The sequence below is a fragment of the Pseudopodoces humilis genome, chromosome 3, assembly GCF_049639895.1.
Source record: "Pseudopodoces humilis isolate 2021_Gansu_Grassland_sample_001 chromosome 3, ASM4963989v1, whole genome shotgun sequence".
Taxonomy (NCBI): domain Eukaryota; kingdom Metazoa; phylum Chordata; class Aves; order Passeriformes; family Paridae; genus Pseudopodoces; species Pseudopodoces humilis.
In genome coordinates, this window is record NC_142202.1 from 16,262,029 (window position 1) to 16,281,071 (window position 19,043).

General features: G+C 44.3%; 1 protein-coding gene and 1 long non-coding RNA gene across 4 annotated transcripts in view; one reads left to right on the forward strand and one right to left on the reverse strand.

Annotated features, from left to right (window-relative positions):
- Positions 1–19,043, reverse strand: part of STUM (stum, mechanosensory transduction mediator homolog) — a 45,095-nt gene that overhangs the window by 16,695 nt on the left and 9,357 nt on the right. The window lies entirely within an intron of this gene.
- On the forward strand, positions 581–9,936 carry LOC148184589 (uncharacterized). Its single transcript, XR_015772176.1, has 2 exons — positions 581–1,033; positions 6,843–9,936. It is a non-coding gene; the product is annotated as an uncharacterized LOC148184589 (long non-coding RNA).

Sequence of the window (19,043 nt, forward strand, 5' to 3'; positions counted from 1 at the left end):
AGGAGTTTAACCCATTGGACACGAGAGGGATATGTTGTCTGCAGAACAACACAACAAAATGAAGGGGAAAACGAGGGGGTTTTGCCCTTTCTCTCCTCTCTGGTCCGTTGTCATGCAGGATAAAGTCCCCTCTCTGGTGTCTGCTGTTACCTCTGCAGCCATGGCCTTCCCAAGAGCATCACCTGCTGGTTCCTGGCCTCACAGAGTACAGCAAAATACTATAAGAGGGACAGCTTTGGTTTTTTTCTTTTAGAGCAAAACTTCACACCCCAGAGTGACCTCCCCTGGTTTTCTATTGTTTGAGTCACTTATGCAGGGTGGAAAAAGCCATGAAATCAAGACCATGGCCTGTCCTGAACAGTCTGTTCTGTATTATCCGAGTGCAGAAGGGAACTTGTTATGGAATACCTTAAACTGTAGGAGAGAAGTTTTTCCTCTCCTGTTTTTACAAGAAAGTCTATCCTGGGCACTCCTGCAAGAGCTTTAGTCAGACACAGAGCTTGGTATGTTTCATGTGGAGGACCAGCTGTGATGGCAGCTTCCCAGGAAGGTCAGAAGTAGGAGCCTGGTTGGAGCCTGAGGGAGACAGAACACTGACGACCTCAGTGTAAGCTCAAGTAACATGAGCATGCAGACAGCTGAGTGGGCTTCCCACTGACTGCCAGGTACCCGAGGCTTCCCAGAAGAAAGCATCTCTGCTGCAAGGAAATCACATCTGATGAGCTGGTACAGGTGGAGGAACAGCAGAAACCCAAATTACTGCAATCAGGGACCACATGTGGAGATGATGATGGTGATTCTATGATGATGATGATCCCTACCCTACAAAAGCCTGAGACCCAGGGAAGGGGGTAGGGAGTATTTTTTCCTCTTCCTGAAAGCCTGGAGATCATTTAAGACAGTCCCCTGTGGTGCTGGGAGTAAATAAGGCAGTATTATGGTGCCTCCTTTCCTGCTCCAGAGAGGAAAAGCAGGCCCACGTCACAACTGAGGAGCTGGAGCAAAGCTGCAGGAAGCACACAGCTGGAGGCAGGTACGGGCAAAGATGGGAACAAAATCGGAGGCGTCTGTGGGAGCAGGGCTGTTGGATCATCAAGGGGGATGTAATTAACAAGTGTGTGTTTTGTGGGGATGAGCTGTACCCGTGTATTGTGTCAGGGGAGCTCTGTGTGTGGGGACACGTCTGGTGTGTGTCTTTCAATTTCCTAAAGTAAAATGATTATTAGCTGTCATTAAACAGTGGTGGCAGGTACATGAGGCAGATGTTGTGGATGTGCTGAAAGCTCATGAGATGTGCTGGCTCTTGCTTGTGTGAGTCAGAAAAAGCTGTGCAAGAATGGTTATAAGGATTGCACTCCTTGCCTTGCTATAGCAGTGAATATGGTATCTATTGGTCAAGACATCCTGGGCTCCCCAGTGTCATGAACTTGTTTTTATATTCTAGGTAGAGTTGTAAAGCGTGGTTTCAGGCATGGAGGTCTCTCATTCTTGCCATCAATCCAATGCCAGCTGTAGCCCTTTAGGTAACGATGAGGGAAACCACTAAACCTTTCTTAAGGAAGGGGGAAGGCACTATCTGCTGATGCTCAACACCATTTCCTCCTCTGCTTAGGGGGGTAGAGCTGGGCTGTGGAAAGGACACAATTAACAGGGTTATAAAATGGAGTTATAAAACATTAATGCCCAGGATGATGATCTGCTAAAGCTTCCTAAAGCAGACAATTGTTTGTCTCATTGCTTGAGGAAACAGATACAAAGTAGAATACCCTAGAAGCATTCTGGACAGTGTGAATCCTCACCAGTGTCCCCAGTCTCCACCTGGCTGGATTTCACTGGGGCTTGGGCTGCATGAGAGAGAACCTGCAGTGCAGGTGTGTCACCTAAACCCCCTGAGATAAGAGCTCTTTCTAAGCTTATTGAAGCTCTCTGAACAGAAAAGGCTGGTTCAGGAAAACATTAGAGGTATGTCTGTGTCATCCTCTGTGGTTGTTGCAGCTTGTGAGTGCAGGGCTCTTGTCAAGGTCTCCACTATGCCCTTCTTCCCATGGCTCCCTCAGAGAGCTGTGATTGCAGACAGGGGGTAATCAGTGAACCTCTTTGGCTGACAGCAAAAATAGAGATGTACAGGCTGCAGGGTGTCCTCTTGAGGGAACTGACCTTTAGTGAGTACCTGGCTCCATGGCCAGCTGTGCTCCTCTGCCAGGGGGCAAATTCCTACCAGTTTTCTCAGAGGCACTCTGAGCAAGCAATGGAAGACACCAAACCACTTTCTATTCATAGAAATAGATGAAAATCAGTCCACAGGGTTACAGCTGCACTCCTGGAGCACAGTATCCAGCTGGACAGTCTGTGGCCTTTTCCCACTGAGCAGTTTAGGAGAGCTGAGGAACTCGTGGTGCTGTTCCAGGGCTGGGCCAGAGCTTAGTGCAGAGTATGGAGGCTGTCACTGACACTGCAATTCCTCACTGGTTCTTGGCTGCTGGATTTGTTTCTCTTGGCAAGTGGGTGGTTGGACTTGATGACCTTAAAGGTCTTTTCCAACCTTAACAATTCTGTGATACTATGAAATATGAAGCATGTAGAGGTGGCAAGACTTCATCACAGTGCTGCAGCACCAGTGAGGCTCAGGTGTCCCCCACATGCCACCTGTCAGGGCATCCCCTGCATCTTTCCACTTGTAGTTCATTTCAGCCATGGAAGTAAGTCAGGACTGAGTGCAATTACCTGGTTTGGGGTTTTTTCCCAGAAATAAGCATGTTTTAGACTAACATCTTAAAAGTTGAAGTTTTAGGATAAAGCTTAATTAAACAGCCATGGGCAAGCTTTTTTTTCCCCCTTTCCAGCATCCATACAGACTGAAGTCTGCCCCTGCAAATACAGTGCAAGGGGGCTGGAGTGGGTAGGCAGTTCTATCAGTTTGAGGGGTAAGAAGAGCAGGAGCAGTGGACAGCTTAGGAAACAGGAGGCTTACTTGGTCCCTCTTAGAATTAACAACCTAAATCCCACAGATTCAGATCTGCCAGGAGGGGACATCGATGACACCTTGGTGCCAAACCCATCCCCTGCAAATGCCAGGTCCTGTGGGCAGGACTTGGGCAGGAACAGCAGGAGCTGAAGGGTAGGAGAGGGAGAGGAGAAAGGGAAGGAGGAGAGAGTGGAGGCAGCAAACGTGACAGAACCTAGATGTTGCCATGGAGAGTAGCTCATGAATTTTTCCTCCATGGCCTGCTATTAAAAATGTTTTGTTTAGCTTCTGCCAGCACATTGTTTTTATTTTCCCCTCCCATGTCCGAAGGACATCCAGAGGGAATTCTGGCTCACTCCATTCCCTTTGGCCTCGCTGTATACAAAAATATACAGTCACTTGACAAGGGAGAGCTGGCACCTGCAATCCTCGTCTCCACAGGGTTTGTTCCAGATCCTGAGCCTGCAGAAGGCAGGCTGTGGATGGGAGTAGCTCTCTGGTTCCCCAACACATGTGGAAAACATCCCAAAGCACTGTGTGCCCATGGCTGATCCCAGCTGTCTCAGCACCTGGGTAGCTCCAGCACTGAGCTCTGCATCCGTTTGTTATTAGGAGGTTTGTGTCGTGCGGTCAAAACACACTTGACAGTGTTTGTGTAGCTTCTACAGAAGACAGCCCACGTGCAAGTAAGACAGCAGTGCCTTTGCATCAAAAATGAGATTTTTCCTTGTATTTAATGCTCTAGAAAAAGTTAACTCTTCTAAAAATGCCGAGTTTTTTAATGAAAACTTCAAAACTTGACTGCAACAAACTTTCACAGACTTCCAAGGCTAAAAATACACAGCAAAATCTTAAATTACATGGAAGGGGGGCCTGCATGGAGGTGAAGTGACTTACTAAAGCTTTAATTATACACGGACCCATCAAAATTATTTTTACTCTGCAGCACTGCAATGTTTTGAACGCTTAAAAGCAGCCACCCATAAATAGTGAGATTGAAGTACAGCTTGTTCCACTGCCAGACATTCCACAGTCCTTGGGTGAAGTTTTCCAGTCCAGTCCTATGGTTTAATTCTGTTGACTTGATGCATAAAATAAGGGTGTGCTTGAAGTGTTTGAGACTGGAGAATTTCTGCTGAGCAGTAAATGCAAGGCCCCACTGGATAATCCACGGTGGTGGGGCAGACCTCAGAATTCTGACAGGACTTGCTGAATTATCTTTGCAAGTTGCACCTGCTTGATTCCTAGACTGTTTCTGGGGTTTTTTCCCTCCCCTTGGATAAATGATGTGGTCGCAGAACCACCAATGGCATTTGGCATCGTGCTTTACAATAGTATGAGCCACTGCAGAGAACATGTAACTTCTGAGATGTGGGGGGCAACATTGCTACATGGACACCTAGACACAGGAAATGGGAAAGTTGTAGCAAGTAATACCTACAGCCAAGGAATATGCATTGCTAGAGGTAAACTCATCAAAGTACGTCAGAAGTGCATGACAGCCCATCTGCATGTCAGACAGGGAATGAAGAGCCAGGGAGGCTGAAGGACCTGCCACTGGTTCTGCTGCCAGCCAGGGGCACTGCTGTGAAAACAACTGAGGCCTTGCTCCTGCTCGGTGCTTGCTTTTTTTCTTTACTAATGGAATAGAGGGAGAATTTTAATTAATTGGCATCCTTATTAAGTATGCCAGCATTCAGAGTAATAATGCAATTGGCATCAAATTATAACAAACATAAGGGAGAACAAAAGGCATGAGCACTGTTTACAGCACAGGGCACTTTGCTGAGAGTTCATCTGACCTAAGTGGACTCATTCCTGCTGCTCTGTAATTTTACCAGCAATTTAAAAGCTCTTTTTTTTATGGAGTCAGCTCTGCTGCTGATTTCTCTCTATTGTCTCTTGCCATGCAGAACTTTCTGTATTTATATTGTCTCGTATTAAACCAGGTACTTAACCCACCTTGTGCTGCCTTCTCCTCCTGCCAGCAGCTGGGAGCACAGGTGTGGATGCTCTGCCACGGCTCTCCTAGTCCCAGGCTGCTCTGCACTCACCCACTGCAGGAGCCTGGGACTTAAATGAGAGGAACCAGGAAGCCAGAAATAATCATCCACTAAACCATCTCTTATTTTTAAGGCTCTCTTTAAGACTCTGATCCTATTGACAGAAATTAATTTTTCTGTTTTCCTGATGTACATCCGGAAACAAACCTCAAGCCATTCTGTTTTGTGCTGTTGATACATAAATAATTTGAATCTGGCTTTTCACCCAAACTTGACCAACCTGGAAGCCTCAACAGCAGAATGTCTGGGGAGAGCCCCTCCTCATTTCAGAGAGGCCATGAAACCTCCTGCAAGGAAAGCTTTCTGGCTTCCTGATACATCCAGTTTCTAAAGGATGCTGGAAGTAAAAGCTGTGTAACAGCAGAAGCATAATGAGGAAAAGGCTATAGATTCTTATGAGCATTCACTCAGGCTCTTGCCAATTATACAGTGATAAACTGACGTTTGTTCTTAATTGTCTGTGCCACAGAAAGCTTTTTTCTGTCAGGCACAGAGCAGGAGGGAGTGTATGCATGACCTTCCAGCTCCCACACGAGTTTAAGGGCTGCTGGGTGAAGCCACATCAAATACTCGCTCATCTCCCTGCCTCTGCCCTCGCACAGGTTAATTAAGTGCCATTAGCACCCGTCTTGGGGAGCTCTAAATAAGCAGAAGGAAAGCAGCAGGCCAGGGGCAGCTCAGGGCTCTCTCCCTCCAGCCCTGCCTGGATGATCCAGCCTGGCAGCCACAGCTCCAGGCGAGGTCTGCAGCTGCTCTGCCTCCTCTGTCTCTCTCATCAATGCCTTGCAACGAATTTAGCCCTTTGAAGCTCCCTAGGAGATTCTGCTCTGCTCATGGAAGGACGGATTAACTACTTCTAAGATTCACTGAGCAGCAACTCTGAGCTTGCTGCAATGCCCTGGAGCCCTTAACTGTGAAGACAAATCATGTTAATTAGGGACTACCAAGACACAAGACAGAATTAATCTTATTAGAAAGTTAGATGGGTATGCAGAGCAATTAGAGGTTATTCTACTGAGCAAGGCAGCAGAAATAAAGTGCATCAGCCTCCAAAATCACCTCAAAGTACAAGCTATCTTTTAAGGACTAGAGGAATGTAAAACAAAACTGACATAAATGTTTGGAGATCTGCAGTGATCTGCAGATAAGTACACAGAAGACTAAAAAAAACATCTTTCCATATTTTTTTCTTAATTCAGAAAACTCAGTGCACACATTTTATGAGCCAAAGTGTCTCAAGCAGGGACAAACAGGACATAAGAGAATTGCACTCTGTAGCTAAGTGGTGTGGTGCTGTACTCAGGAGTCTGGAATATGATTTGTGAGACCAGAACTCCATCTTAGATTTACAGCTGCTTGCTAAGTAATTCTGATGCTGTAATTTTATTCTTATAATGCCAAAGTAACATTATCAAGGTGTTAATTTAGAGAGTCTGTCAGGAAATTCATTGTCTAGCCTGATGGGGCTATATCCTTGATGTTCTGTTCTGTGCTACTATTAGTCAAATAGTGACCAGGTCTTGCTTTTAAAGGACACTTTTCATAAAACCACTATTCTTAGATGAAAGGTAAAGCACTTTACCTACTAAAGCTGTTTTGCAGATGTACATAGTATCAAATATGTTTAGGAGATGGTGCTTTACACTCTAAGTTTGCCTTTGGTACCTTTCAGGTGATTCAGACACTTAACAAACAAAAATCTCATTTCACAGTCGTTTACTTGACTGAGAATATCAAGATGTTTTATCCTATTCAGCAAAACCATTAGGGAGCATTTTCAACAATACATGCAGCTTTTGCATCCCTTCTGACAGGAACTTCCCACATTGGCATCCCTGATCAGGAGATTGGAACATGATGGATTCTGCAGAAGAGCAGTGTGGGATGAGGAGGACAAGGATCCACACAGAGCTGAGCTGCAGCAACCCACGGCCTCCTTGGTGGGGGTGTTGTAATTCTACAGGTGAAGCACAGAGCCAGAGTGAGCCTCCACACAAGTCTTGCTCCTGTGGACAAGCTCTGGAGTCTTCCACAGCCATTTTGGCTCCCCTTGGAAGGGCCCCATGCAGGCCAACAAAAGCAAGTCTCTTCTGGCAGTGGAGAAATGAGCTGTGCCTGACATCACCCCAGTCCAGGCTCCATAAATAGTGCGGGCTGGAGTGACCCCTGACTTCACAGATTCTGTGAATATGAGCACCAGCCAAGACAAATCAATCCAGCCCAGACAGAACAGTTTTCTAAAAGGAAGATTTCTGATTAGGATGGAGAAAATGTGGATATTATGCATGTGTCAGCATCAGCAGGTATCCTGTGATGCTGTGGAGGAGAACCTGAGCAACCTGCTCTACTTGAACCCACTTGGAGGAAGGACTAAGTGACCTCCAGAAGCTTCTTCCACTCCCAGCTATTCTGTGGTATTTCAGTAACTTTAACTATTCCACACAAAGCTTAGCTGATCTCTCTGGTTTTTTTACCAGAGCTGTGTCCTTCTGCCACCACATGTCTGACAGCCCTTGAACACAGGACTCTTCATGATTTCTCATTTGATTTTTGAAAAGCTGCTCTGGTTCGAAAATGTCAAGTGCAATTACTCTCACAGCAATCAGAAAACTTGCTTGTGAGTTGCTGATCACACCAAAACAGGTGAACTTCAAGTATCTCCCCCGAGCTGTGCATGCTCCTGTCAAACAGCTCAGGCAGCCTCTGAGGGGAGATGCTTTTGTACTAAAGGGAAATACTGCTTTGTGCAGAAGTATGGTCCTTCTTTAGAAGAAATATTTACTTGGATAAAATCATCATTTCTGCAGGGACTAGTCCTGTCTGAGACCAAAGCCAAAGGAAATACCAAGCTTAGCTGAGCAGGTCACAAACACAGGTGAGTACCCGTGTTCAAATGCCAGGTTATCCACAGTTAATGCTGCTTGGCCATCTGGATGTGTCCAGCAAGGCCTGCAAAGGCACAGCCCCACAAAAATGCCTGTGAGATTTTATAAACACGGTCTTTTCATCTGAATTCCCTCTTCCTCCAATCACTTGGAGTTCTTGTGTTCCCAGTTTGCAGGAAATAGCACTTGGTTTACACGTATTTCTGTCCAAGGATAGATTTTCCCTTTACCAAATACTTTGCAGTATCTGCCTGCTAGCTGCTGGTCAGCACTAGATAAAAATGAATGTGTATTTTTTGGTAGCTGTCACAAAGAACTGAGCTCCCAACATTACAATAGAGCACATAATGATTTTGAGTAAAATACAAAAAGTAATACCTCTACTGTACAATGACTCAAGGACCTCATTTTTCAGAGGCTAGAGGAGATTTATATGGAGTGAGGTGTACCATAAAAAATGGTTATACAGAGAAACTTGAAACTGACATGGTTCCATCCTGCCTCTTCTTATTTTTTAATTCTGATGTGGAACAGGTTACAGTGAGGTTGGGCACAATGGTAACATGGTTAAGCACTCCTATGCTGGAAGCACTTCTCTCACTGTCAAAAGGTGCAGCTGAGATTCAGGCTTTTAAATGTCCTTCCCAGAAGTCACACTGGGGGCAGCAGACCCACCATAACACCTGACACTGATATTGCAATGCAAGACTTCACAGTCTAAATAAATGTTGTTTCTCTGCTTCTGTACATCCTCCAGTTTGGCTAAATGGAATGCACTAGGGTTAATTTTCCATTGTGTTTTCTAAGCAAGGATGCTTTTTGGAGAGTACAAGTCCTGCAAAAGAAAGGGAATTCACATTTGCCACTTGTGTGCCAGCCAGGGCCAGGCTTCAAGGGGTAGGCAGTGTTTGTACCCCACAAGAGTCTCCCTGGGCCAAAGAGCTCTTTCTGCAGTTCTTGACTATCCCCAAAGCTGCTACTCCTCCCATATTTTCCTGGGAACTGTGTACTGTGTCTCTCAAGAGCCCATGGCTCCCTGGAGCAGCTCAAAAAGCTTCATAACCTCCCACTCACCAAGACTTCCCTTTGCACCTTGCACAACTCCCCCAGTTCAGGACTCCGGAGCAAACAGCAGGGAAACCAGAGGAGTGCATTTCCTTGGAAAGGAGCGGGCATAGTAGAAAAACACTTTTATCAAGAAGGCCAGGCACAACTGAGGGACCATGCATCTAAACTTTATTCATTCCTCTGTTGTTTCACTTATTCTGCCAAAAAATACATCTATATTGGACCCAGATTCATCCCTGACATAAATCCACTGACTGCCTGAGTTACACCGGGGACTCATTTGGCTCACCAGGTCTAACCTGATCTTGGCAGCAATTCTGAAGTGCAGACTGCAGAAAGACAGTACTTTTAAATAAGTCACAGCCCATGGCAAACAGGATATGCCTGCTGCTTGGTATGAGGTTGAAAAATTCAAACATGGCTAACGTGAATAGCACGAATACGGATGATCCTTAAGCAAAATTAAAAATTGTAGAAATTTGAGTCTATGTTCATATGTGTACTTTCCTAACTTTTTAGCAAGTCTGTTGAGCTGTCTGAGGACCAGGCTCTGCTCAGGAGATGATGTTGCTCTCCTTGCTGCCCAGCAGAGCAGGCCCAACAGGTGCCTGGAGACCTTTGGGCTTGCCTTGTGCCCAGAAGCTTTACAGCTGGGAGATTCTCCAGCTTCTAATGGCCAGCTGTGCTTTGAGCTCATTATCCCACCTGGATTCACTGTATCAGCATTCACACCACAACATGCATTCTTTTTATGGGACTGTACAGCTGAAACCAAGGGGAGATTGACACTTAACCCCACTACAGAAAAAGGTCTCTGGCAAGTCTCCTACCTCAGCAGAGTTGTGTCAGTCATGCAGCTTCACTTGTCGCTCCAGCTCCCCTAACCAACTTCCTTCCTCCCTGGCTTTGTCTTGTAAGTGTTGCAACATGACTTAAGTTTCCAGTCTTTCACAAATGAGGTTTCCGTCCTCTGTGCTGAAACAGTTCTCACCAAGGTCTGCAAAGAGTCTGGATGAGTGTCAGGACCTGTGCTCCATGTTTCTGGTTCCTAGCTCAGGCCTGCACTAGGGCTCTCTGCTCTTTGCCATCTTGCCATCTGCCTCACTTCTGTCTCCTACCACGTCCTCAGCATCTCTTGCTCTTTGTTGCCATCCTTCTTCTCCTGTTTCACAAAGGCACTGACTCAGGCTCTGCAATTCCCTTCCCCATTTCCTGCTCCCTCCGTACCATGCCCTCTTTCAACTTCATCTGCACACAAGCCTTTGTGTGCTGTCTCCACTTTGCCAGTGACAACTCCAGCATCTCTTCAGGACACCTCTCCCATATCCTGCCCACTCCTTCTGGTCTCTGCTTGGACATCCTCTCCTCTTAATGAAGATGGCAAAGTCAAACTCAATTTCTTTGCACAGTAAATGTTTCTTAATGATGACACCACCAACCACCTTCCCATCAATCTGGCTTGCAAGGAAATAGAAAAGAAGGATAATTATGTATTTAATTCCTCCCTCTCCTTTTCCTGTGCACTCAGGTCACTCCAACTTCTATTTCTTTTTCCCCTCTCTCAAAAAATTAAATCTTTTTTCCTTCCTTATATTCACCTACTCTCCAGCCAGAATTCCTTTTCATGTGCCACATCAAATACTCTCCCCCCTAAAACTTTGCTTTCAGAGCTGGTGAAAACCTATTACTGTTTTCATTTACAGTCATCCTGCAACACAAATGCCTTACCTTGAATTAGGGATTTGTTCTAGATCCTGTGTGACACAAGGTAACTTGCTGTAACAATTTATTTCTGCAGTTAACTAATGTCCCAATCTCTATTAGGAATCTATAAAGGCTGCATCAGTAAAACCATAATTGTGCCATTTTATTTTGCCGTTTCATTTTTATTTATAGGTCAGATGCTTTTCTTGCACATGTAAGTACCTGCAGTTTTAGCTACCAAAAAGACAGGCAGTGATACTTTCTCCTGCCCAAAATGCAGTAATAATGCTCCTTCCCATACCCCTCCTCAAAGCACGGGCTCCTGTGTGCTCTGAAAGCACGGACCATTGATGTGCTGCTATGCACCTCAATGTTCCCCTCCTACTTAGGGTTTCCTTACTCTGCTAATCCCTACAGGTGTCTGAAGTGTACTTCTACAGTCATTATAACTTCCTACACTTAAGCATTAAATTACCCCACGTTTCTAGCTAAAATAATTCATTTTTCTTTTAATTTTAGTGATTAAAAACATAGCACTTTTTCTTCCCTCACATTTTACAAAACGAGATTTCTAGTACAGTACTGTACAAAAGCAACAATTCGACACATCAGAGCTATTCTGCCATCTTTTATTGTGCCTGCAATGGAAAAAAAATAAGCATGTATTTTTAGCTGTGGTACACAGAACAATCTGATAGCAGAGGCCTGCTATTGTCATTCAAAGAAGCATTTGTTTAACCAGATGCACCCATGAAAAATTATCTTAAATTTTACAATTAGTATTTTTCAGAGAAAAGTGTCTGCTCTATGAAAAATCCAAAGACAGTGATGCACTAAGACCACATCACAGGGCAGCTACATCTTACTTCTTTTCTTGGAGATGTATTGGAGCAGCACCACTGCCACTCTGGGACATCAGACATCCACAGCAAACCACACCTCTCTGTCTCAGATATGGGGAAGGAATTAAGACAGTGCAATACTCTAAGCAGAAGTGTTTGCTGTAGGGTCTCACATCCTTGATGATCCGTACACTGGGCACTACAAATGGAACCACTCTCCTACAGCAGCTCCTTGTCGGGAAATCTACAACAAGTTGGTTCGTGGGACAGCAGGGGAGAAGGGAAATTTAAGTTCAAAATGCACAGATGGAACTCCTGAATGAGAAGTTGCTAAGGGTTATGCAGACCACATTAGCTCTCACACAAAAAATGTTCCTCATGTAGAAAAGGAATTTCAGCACATAGTAAAAGCACTGGGTGCTTGTGACTGGGTAAAATCGGGGTCGTGGGTGGGCCTGAGGTGTAGGTGGAACAAAGCAGCCTACATGTGTCATTCCTAAAGGGTCACAAACCACAGGGAGCTCGAGGCTGCAGTGCTCTCCTGGAAGTTCTTACTGTGGTCCCCTGCAAGAAACTAGAGGCAGCCCCAGTACATTTTAGAAATCTTTGCATTGCCCTTTGCAATTTGCTCTGTGCTCTTCTGAGCTATCGCATCTGACAGAAAGCAAGACCAGATTTGGGGTGGGAAGAGGACTGGATGGAGTGAAAATTGTGATTAATTCCCCTTAGTACTCATTGAACTAATACTGATCAAAATACACAGAGAAAAAAGGTCAAACAATAGAACAATACAGGGGTGCAAGTACCACTTGTGGTGTAGGAAATTCCCTGAATCTTAGAATACCTGGAGGAAGAAAGGGGTATCTGGAGAAGGTACAGGTGCATTTGCTGATGTCTTGGCTGGCTGCACAAAGCAGAACCTGTGTGGTGCTGTGGGAGTTCAGTCTCATCATTCCCAGACAAGTGACAAATCATACAAGGCAGGCACAGTCTGCACCATCCATGGGATCCATGTGAAACATCCCATTTCTAGATCTGGGATTAAGGCAATGCAAGTCTATTGGAAAAGTACTTTTTGTTTTCCTGTTAGTGAAAATTAACAGCTGAGCCAAACTGCTCAGCAGGGAGAGAGCACAAACATAATTCTTACCCTTCTCAAACGTCTGGCCCTAAACTATTTATAATCCTTCAAAAAATGTTTTTAACATACACGAGTAACTGCATCTATTTTTCTACTTAGTCTGTTTTAAGCATACTGTCTCTTCTCTCTGTGTGTCCATACAGACCAAGAGCAGCACTTCATCTAGTTCTCTTTATTTTAGCATCTCATAAGTACTAATGATACTCCAGTGTATGTCTGTGTAATTACACATGGCCATGTTCTCTTGCTTCTGTTGAAGAATGATAGAAGGAAGGCAGAGAAAGAGCATGGACCTTTGAAAACACGTAGGCACCAAATTCCTACTGAAATCAAGGAATTCCAGGCTATATCATGCCTCAGGCCATAGTGAAAGAGCCATTGGGTTGCTCAATCAAATTCTGGCTTTCCTAGTTGAGCCTTGCTGCCCTCCATGGGTTTGGCTATAAAAATAGATTAGGATTACAAGTATGGACCAGAAAATAAGTGTTACAGAATATCATAGAATGTTCATCTGAAATGTTTTTCCCATGCTGTCATATTCCTTCCTGATTAAGCAATGCTAATGACATCTAATCAGGATTTTTATGACCTGAGGAAAGCAGAACTGATCCAATAGTGTCCCATCGAGTGTCTATGCTGTGCAGCTATATTAGAACTTAATAGACTGAAGAGGAATAGTGGCCAGGCAATTAATCTCTTCTTAGTATACGTTACAAACCTGTATCAGAGTCAACAGAAGGGAACACATATCTGTGTCACAGCAGGTTCAGTGCAAAGTCTTTCCAGAGACCTCCTAAAGTTGAACTTGGCTTTAACCGTGGCTTTGCACTGTGTTTTTGGTGGATGGTTTTCTCTGTTTTTTCGTGATGTGAGGTGCTGTCACCTGCAGCCAAGATCAAGGGACAGATGCTGTTTGTAGAATTGCCACAATCAAGTCTCAGATGGATATGTCAGTGTTCCAGAAGAGTGAGAAGGGAAACCTTTCTACATCAGTCATCACAACCAGGCATTACGACTTGGCACCATCCTGGCTGGCTGGGGTGAAGTGAGGAGAGGCAGCAGCCAGTTCTCGAGAGTCCTCAGGGCTCACCTGTCAGCCCCACTGGTAAATTTAGGAGCATTCAAAGCTACTGATACAGAGCATGCAAGGACCTCTCTCCTGTTTTCTACCCCTGAGATGAAGGAAAGAAACATTGTGAGCAACCAGCACATCCCTCAAGGAAGAAATCTAATTATCACTGTGAGCAGTGCTGAGAGAAGCGTTCCATGGTCAGCAAAGCCCTCAGGACTTTCAGGCTGTGCTAAGGAGGGAAGCTATGGAAGAGCAGGACAGAAATTGGTGATGTGCTGTGCTGAGCTGCCCATGGCTGGCTGACACACACTCACCCAGCCACTCGCACTCCCAAAGGGCAGAGGGAAAAACAAGCCTAAAAAAGTTTGTGGGTCAAGATAATGAACAGCAGGATCACTTGCCAATTATTGTCAAATGTGAAACAGGCTGGACTTGGGGAAAATCAATTTATTGCCAATCAAAATAGGTTTGGATAGTGATAAATAAAACATGACCCTTGCCTCTTAATTTTCACTCCACTCCCAGATTCAACTTCACTCTTTCATTCCCAATTTCTCTTCCTCTGTCCCACTCTGAACAGTGCAGGACGGATGGGGAGTGACAGAGGATTAATGGTCAGTTCGTAGAAGTTTGTCTCTGCCACTCCTTCCTCTTGATGCTTTTCCCCTGTTCTGGTGCCAATTGTTCCACAGGCTGCAGTCCTCTGGGGTAAATCTGCCCTAGCACGAGCTCTCCACAGGCTGCAGTTCCTGCTAGGAGTACCTGTTCCAGCATGGGCTCTCCATGCACATCTCTCTGGGATGTTCTCACAGATGTGTCCCCCTCCCTCCCTCCCTCTCAATATCGCACACTTTGGAGAAGAGCTATCAAAGAGCTGCACTCTGTAATGATGGAAATTATAGAAATTGTACAGTTTTATGTTGAGCACTCACAAGAAAGAGAGTTCAGGTCTGAGCTTCAAAAATGCACAAATTCCATGAGACACAGCAGATGTGTATGCATGAGGAGACAGCACGGAGGTCAGAACTACTTCAGTTCTTGTAAGGACGAAATGAGATCCAGAAAGATGTGTGGGCAATGCCTGAAATGTTTTGAAACTATTGAAGCAAATGCCTTATTCTGTGAACCAGATAATGGGTAGCTTTCATCTGACCTAACTTTGGATATCTGCAAGGGAGTTGTCTTGATCTGAGCCACTTACCCTTTGGAGGCAAAAAAAAATTAAAAATAAAAAGAGATGGAGGCCCCCAGAGGGTGTGATTCACTTAACCCAATTTAAAGAGATGAGTCACATGCTGGTAGTACCTAATTCCTCCCCACACATTATAAAGGCAACCAACTCAGGTGCACAGGTTGCATGAACCCCATCTAATCTGCCCAATAAATATGTTTGTCATTAATTTATTTTGATTAAATAATACTAATAAAAACTCTCCTGCTTTGGTGTATCATCCAGCTCATCAACTCCTTTAGGAGGAGCTCTTCCTACAGGCCAGTAGGATTTTACTCTGTGGGTTACAGATCTTCCTCTGAAACTTCTGGTACTGACAGTGTGAGGCACAACAGAGCCAGGACCTTGTTCTGCAGGACTCCTGTGCCCTCAGTGCAGAAAACAGCCCTGTTACTATGGATATAGGAGGAAGGCAGGACCTAAACTCTGGTTTATGGTAATACCAATTTTTAGGTATTTAAAAATAGGTAATACCTATTTTTAAATAATATTTTACTGCTCATCCCTGTTGATAAAGAGGAGTTTTTTGTTCTGATCATTACAGTTGATCAAAATGACCTTGTTGTTGCCTGGAGGCTTTGCAATGCTGATGAAATGCTCCTGCAGCAGCAGGAAGACATCTAAATTTGATGTTTCTAGCTCTTTTCATATTGCTTTTCTTCTGGAGGCTATCTTTTTCCAACATGACAGCGTTTGCAGGGTTCAGATGAGCCCTGTTGCTAAGAAACAAGTCCCAACTGTGCCTTTAAAACCCTGTCTTTAAACATACAACACAAAGAAATGTTTTTCTTTTCATTACACTGTATTGCATGTTTTTATTAGGACTTCTTTTAACTTGGATCTGACTCTTGGGGTTACATTTCTATCACGATCTTCTGGGAGGGGACCTTTTCTTTTTCCATTGTCTCTACAGTGCCATGGTCACCTACATAGTTGCATAAATAATATATTTTAAAACAGTATTATTTAAAGGTCACAGTAAGGCCCCATTTTGCACACACTTGCCATGCAACCAAGAAGGAACACAGAGGCTACTTACTGCAAATATTGGTTAATACTGAGCTACAAAGCACAGTATAAATCAGTGCTCTTGCAAATGGCAAGTCTGGGATGCATCTGTGCTTGCCTGGCTTCGGGCTTTGGTGTGGGTTTTCTTCTTTGTCATATACCAACTAAAACATGCTGAAGCCCCTCCTATGTGTGCAAGAGAGTTTGTGCCTCCCACAGGCATAAGGCAAATCACAGAAACATGTGAGGGAGTAACCAGCACATCCAAACTAAAAACTGCTTTGTCCATCCTACCTTTTTACTGTGTTTTCATTAATGCATGGCACAAAGACCTCTCTTCTCAATGAACACAGAGTCCAAGAGTGATGGGAGTAGTATTCATTAATAACAGTTTTCCTGGAAGAGGTCAATGGAAACCAAAGTGTGGCTGCATTATTTGAGGCGCTGAATTGCAAGAAGTCCATGTAGATTCTCTCGCCAGTTTTGCCACTGACTTCCTGGACAATCTGGATATTTCCCCTGAATTCTCCACTCAGAGAAACTCACTCTCCAAGAAAGAAAGTCTTAAGTGTATGACATAACTCCTCCTTCATATCATAACCTTCCCTTTCTGGATCATAATAGGGCTTGAGTGTAGTCTGCACCTCAGAGTGCTACTGAAATAATAATGCTGTGTTTATGTGGCACTTCGGGACGTTGTTTAGGGCTGGCTGTGATGGGTTAATGATTGGACTTGATCTTAAAGGTCTTTTTCAGCCTAAATGATACTATGATTCTATGAAAACACTGCTTGGCTACATACTTGGCACTTCTCACACCAGTAAATAGTGAACTTCTGAGGAAAGACTTAAAAATCACAGTCACTGGAGTAAGTAATCATGCCATATAGGTATCTTTCCTTTTACAAAATGTACTGAAGAACATTTACTAGTGTGTGATGAAGTGTCATAAATATTTAAAACAAACCCACATTTGTAAGGGAGAAAGCAGATTAAGTTTTATGATGCAGCATAAACCAGATTTTTATCTTTGGCTGTGGCTAATTTGGGAAATACAATTCTCAGTGAGTATCCAGCTTGGTACTACAAGTTGGGAAGAGCCTTCCCTGGTTTGAAGGGCAAAGAGCTCAGCTCTGCAATTCTTCTTTACAGTAATACTGATTCACAGGAGCAACCTCAAGGGGCCAGCTCAATGTTACTAGAGCAAAAGAGGCAAGCAGGGATGAGACAAAATAGTTCTAGAGGCTCAACACCACATTGCTCTCTAAGTTGTGGGTTCTCAGTTCTGACAAAGGAGGTAAGCTTGCAGTGGGAACATTTTGTATCTGTTTTGCACTGGTTCATATGATGGGTTGGTGTTCCACGCAGTGTGACCTGGGAACTACAGAGCAACTGGGAAGGGGACACCCTCTCTGTGCAGTTCTGCCTTGGCACTAAATGAGCACTGAAAGAACATCTGGTGGATTGAAAGCACTGATGTGAGACCAGAACACAGACACACACATATTGTACCAAAAATACCGTGTTTTAGTTAATACACAGAACAAAAATCTTTTATTCTTTGTGTCAGTGCAACTAAGGGTGGACTGTTACCATTTAATCATCGCAGCCTCAGTAAAAGAAGGCTTCCCTGTGTAATTGCGGAGCAAGAGTAGCTCCCCGGAACCTCTGCTTGGTCTAAAACCCATTCCCAGCTCCACCACAGGCTTCTTCTAAGTATCAGCTGCACACAGCACAAGGAGAAAAATCCTGCTTTGAACTTCACTGCCTTGAATTTGCCACCCAAAGTGGAAATCCTGAGGCTTAGCTCTGACAGAAATGAGCGTTTGCTCATTGGCGCTGTCGTGCGTAAGGCATTGTTTGGGTCAGGATGGGCTGGTGCCACCGACTGGCTGAGCCCAGAGACACTCCATTCTGCTCTCCACACCCATGGCTTGGCTCAAGCTCTGCCCTGCATGTGTGCAGCTGTCTACACCTCTGCAGTGTGGGTGGAAAGACACACAGACATTTTGCAGCAATGCGTGACGTAGGGGGTTGGCCCTCCAGGCACAAAAATCAGCTCCCCACCTACAGATGGCCAAGAAAACAAGAACCAAGGTAGGTTACCTCAGGAAGTCAGTTCCTAAGGGGTGTTAGGAGACTCCATTTCCACAATGTTTTTGTGGGATGTGTGGGGGACTGAGTGAAATAAGTACTCAGATGCAAGTCAATGTATAAAATTGCATTCTGACTTTTCAAAGAGAAAACAAGAGACTGTTTTTATACCCTCAACTGACAGTGCCTGCAATCCCTGTGCTCTTTTACACGAGACAAGAAACCATCCCACCAGCTCTCTGCAGCCACAATGAAATTTCAGTAGGAGGAAAAAAAAAAAAAATCCCATGATGCTGAGTCTAAAATATTGTTTTTAAAAAAGTTTAGTTCTTGTTTTGTAAAACATTTTCTAAACCTTCCCTAGCATTGATCAGTTTGTCAGATGCAGAGCTAAAGCAGAAAGACATGCAGCAAAAAAAAGCATTATCAGATTTGTACTGCAGATAGGAAGATTTGGCAATGCTTTCACAATCAAACAGATCAAGAGAGGTAATTTAATGGCCCAATCCAGAGAATCCACACTCATCAAATTTTCTAACTACACTGGAAAAAATGTTCCAAGTCTTTCAGTGGATTACTCAGTAACTAGTCTGGTGTAAATAAGTTTTGAAAGGGATCTGATTTGTTTCACTCATTTCAAAAAGACAGAAGGAGGATATGGGGAAGTCGTGCTGATCCCTCAGCCAGGGAGGGGTCTTCCTATGGCTATACCTCACAAATGTCTCAATCTTTGAGCTTTCTCACCATTCTAAATCCTTTGTGAAGCCCTTCCATTAAGACAGCAGTTCCAGAGTGTGTTGCAAGGCAATGAGATTTGTGTGTCCTTACAGCTGCTTTGTGTGTGTAGATCCAAAAAGGTCCAACTGTACTTTTAGCCAGAATTTAGTCTTAACATTGGCTCTTGGAACCAATTTTCAGTGGAAACTTGAAGTTTTCTCATTCCAAAACAGTGTTCACAGGAAGACATGAAA